This window comes from Rhincodon typus, chromosome 39 (assembly GCF_021869965.1).
Source record: "Rhincodon typus isolate 14 chromosome 39, sRhiTyp1.1, whole genome shotgun sequence".
Lineage (NCBI taxonomy): Eukaryota > Metazoa > Chordata > Chondrichthyes > Orectolobiformes > Rhincodontidae > Rhincodon > Rhincodon typus.
Genome location: NC_063370.1, coordinates 2,252,676 through 2,256,650, shown reverse-complemented (window position 1 = coordinate 2,256,650; position 3,975 = coordinate 2,252,676). Strand labels below are relative to the sequence as shown.

The window sequence follows — 3,975 nt, the reverse complement described above, 5'->3', positions numbered from 1 at the left end:
TCAACCCATTGTGTTTGTGCTGGTCAAACATCCATTTATTCTAATCCCATTTTCATAGGCTTGCATGTATTAGCAATTCAAGTGTTCACCTAAATAGTTCTTTAAAGTCTTAAGGTTTCTTTTAGGTCGCAAGTTCTGGATACTCACAACCTTTTGGCTAGGGCATCTTCAACAAATCCTCTCTAAACTTCCTGCTCCTTAAATCCATGTCCCCTGGTTAGACATCTCTTAAAAAGGGGAAAAGGTTCTCTTTATTAATATCTGTCTCTGCATTTCAGAACTTTGTACACTTCAATCAAATCTCCCACACAGCCTTCTTTGTTCTCAGGAAAACTGCCCTAACCTCTCTTTACAGTTAATTGCTCCAACTCAAGTAACATCATCATGAATCTCTTCTGCAGCCTCTCTAGAGCAACCACATCTTTCCTATAGTGTGGCAACCAGACTGCACATAGACCACAGCTGGGGTACTAACTAAAACATAACATAAAGGGGATGTTCACCGCTGACTGGGTAACATTCAGCACTGTTCAAGATTCCTCCGGTACTGAAGTAGTCCACATCCAAATATAAAATCTGGACAAGATCCAGGCTTGGGCTGAAAACTGGCATGTAACATTCGTGCCACACAAATGACAGGCAATGACCGTCTCCAACAAGAGATAACATAATTACTGCACCATACCAAATTGATGGCACTACCACTGAATCCACTACTATTAACATCTTGGGGTTATTATTGACCAGAAACTGGACTAGCAATGCAAATACAGTGGCTACAACAGCAGGCCAGTGGCAAGGAATCCTGCAGCAAATAACTCATCTCCTAACTCCCCAAAGCTTGTCCACCATCTAGGCACAAGTCAGGAGTGTGATGGAATACTCTCCACTTGCCTGGATGGGTTCAGCTCCAATAACTCAAGAAGCTCGATAACATCCAGGACAAAGCAGCCCCCGCTTGATTAGCACTTTACCCACAAACATCTATTCCCTCCATCACCAACTGTCAGTATCAACAGGGTGTACCATCTACATGATGTGCTGCAGAAATTTACCAAGGCTCCTTGAACAACACCTTCCAACCCTATGACCATTTACATCTTGAAGGAGAAAGGCAGCAGATACATGGGAACACCACCCCATGCAAGTTCCCCTCCAAGCTACTCACCATCCCGACTTGGAAATACATCGCTGCTCCTTCAGTGTAGCTGGGTCAAAATCCTGGAATTCCGTAAGGGCATTATGGGTCTATTGACAACTGATGGACTGTAGCGGTTCAAGAAGGCAGCTCATCACCACCTTCTCAAGGGCAAATAGGGACAGGCAATAAATGCTGGTCCAGCCAGTGATACCCATGTCTCACAAGTGAATAAAATACAGCTTTAGCATAGCTTTTTTTTTTAAAAAAAACTTTTTGCCTGCTGCAGAGGCAAACGTTCACCATTTACAGCACCAGAGTATACACAGTTCCCTAACTCAAAGGGTTTTGCCACATCAACTGAATTGGCACCTCCTATTGTCTTACCACCATTTAATATCTCCTACATTCCTCCAATTCCAGTCTCTTGTGCATCCTCTGACGTCCACTGTTGCAATATGGAATCATGCCTGAAGCTGCCTGTGCAATAAGCTCTGGATTCTCTCCACTTCTATCTCCTTCTCTTAAGGCACTGCTTAATACCTAGCTCTTTTACCAAGTCTCTGATCACCTGTCCTAATATATCTTTAGGTAGGCTACTATCAAATTTTATTTGTTAACACTCCAGAAGTACAATGGGATGTTTTTCTATATTAAAGGCACTATATAAATGCAAGCTGTTGATGTGGAGTGCCTGAGAATCGCCACTCATCGACAGCCTCCAGTACATAAAGGTTTAGATTCACCTTAACAACAGTTGGGCCCTGCCAAATGACTGCACTTTGGGATAATGCGTGGGAGTTATTTTCATTGTTTCATGGGCTGTGCGTGTCACTGGTAAAGACAACATTTGTTACTTGTCCCTAAGTGCCCTTGAAATGAGTGAAACCAGAGCATCCGGAGGAATCCCACACAGACACAGGGAGAATGTGCAAACACCACACAGACAGGTGCCCGACGCCAGAATCGAATCCAGGTCCATCATGCTGTGAGGTAGCAGTGCTAACCACTGAGCCACCGTGATATATTAGAGCTACATATTAGTGAAACAGATGAAATTTTAGTACAAAAAGATAATTTATCATTGCGGAGACTAATTTCAGATACATTAACTGAATTCAATCCACTAGCTGCAATGATGGGATCTGTATCAATGCACCCAGAGCATTAGTCTGAACCCTGGTTTACGACCCCAATAACATCATCATTATGCAACTACCTCCACTATATTTCAAGGTGTGGTAAGTGCAGTCTACTCGAGACGAACAGTTACTGATGCTCTGCTCACCTCATGTTTGGGCCTCTTGTAGACTCATTGCTTGCTAGCTACAACTGGTCAACAATCCAGCAAGTTGTACATTCCAAGGGACTAACCAAGACCAACAACATTTCAAAAGAAAAACAAGGCTTAATTCATCATCTACTTATTTCAGACATTTGGCACCAAGGGAAATTTGCTTGTTCGAGTGAGAGATTATCGACACAGTCTGCATTAATGAGCTCCACTGTTTTCAATAAAAATAGCCCCTGGGTAGGAATGAGTAGTTTGGCAGCAGTGGTGGTTAAGCAGAATAGCCTCTGTCATAAGTTAATAAGGGGAAAAGCGAAGAAGGAGAAAACACTCCTGATTACTATTTTCCAGCAAAGGCTGTAAGAACTGTGCATGCATATTTTGCCCTTTAGTGCTGCAGTTGTCTTGTGACGGTCTTATGGTTAAACAGCATTAAATCTGTCCTGACTAATGATGCCTTCCGAGGGAGAGTTTGGAGCCACCAGTTCTGTCCCAGCAAAAACAAACTCCGCGCATATGCTGACAACGTGCGAGCAACGGAAATCTCGCAAGAATTTAAAAAAATTAAAATAGCTGGAGCAGTGGAACTGTGGGAGGAGCAGACATGTAGCGTGGCAAGAGGTTACCATCAAGTCCTCGGTTCACAACAGCAGTCCCCTGCAATTCTGTCAGTCCATCCTTCTAAACTGCATCATGCAAATAACCCATCCCTCCTTTACCAGCTTCACTTCTTGCTGAAGGCTTCATTCTACCTAAAATCAGTAAGTGTGTCAGAGCAATCACACTCCGATGTAATTACTGCCTAAAACAGCCATCACACAGCAGACAGGCAAGGAGGGCTGGCACATAACTGCCATTCATAAAAACCTAACAATGATTTTGAAGGAGGCAGTCTTAGAGTGGTGATAAATCTCCTGCTAAAAATTACCAGCAGCATGTGATATAAAAGGCCCCTGATTAAATTAGACTCAGTAAAAGGTTTAAATCTCAAACCTTCAATCAAGCTTCATAGTTATGTTTTTCACTCTCCTCCCATCCATTCTTAAAAAGGAATTCACTCAGCTCCTGTACTCATGTGAGCTGCTTGCTAGAATCAATGTTTGTAAACTGGAATCCCTGGGAGTGTCAGTAGACTGTTTAAAAGGGTAAAGTACACGAGGAAATGGGGTTGGGTCAATCCAAGGGAGTGCATCAGTATCTGTGAGGGTAGGATTTCACAAGAGGTGTGTGTGTGCGGGACATGGTGCGCGTGCGTGCGCGAGAGAGAGAGCGTGCGCGAGAGAGAGAGAGCGTGCGCGAGAGAGAGAGAGCGTGCGCGAGAGAGAGAGAGCGTGCGCGAGAGAGAGAGAGCGTGCGCGAGAGAGAGAGAGCGTGCGCGAGAGAGAGAGAGCGTGCGCGAGAGAGAGAGAGCGTGCGCGAGAGAGAGAGAGCGTGCGCGAGAGAGAGAGAGCGTGCGCGAGAGAGAGAGAGCGTGCGCGAGAGAGAGAGAGCGTGCGCGAGAGAGAGAGAGCGTGCGCGAGAGAGAGAGAGCGTGCGCGAGAGAGAG

The 3,975-nt window shown here is 44.8% G+C and overlaps 1 protein-coding gene across 5 annotated transcripts in view; it reads right to left on the bottom strand.

Annotated features, from left to right (window-relative positions):
• bicra (BRD4 interacting chromatin remodeling complex associated protein) overlaps positions 1-3,975 on the bottom strand; it is a 122,434-nt gene that overhangs the window by 79,287 nt on the left and 39,172 nt on the right. The window lies entirely within an intron of this gene.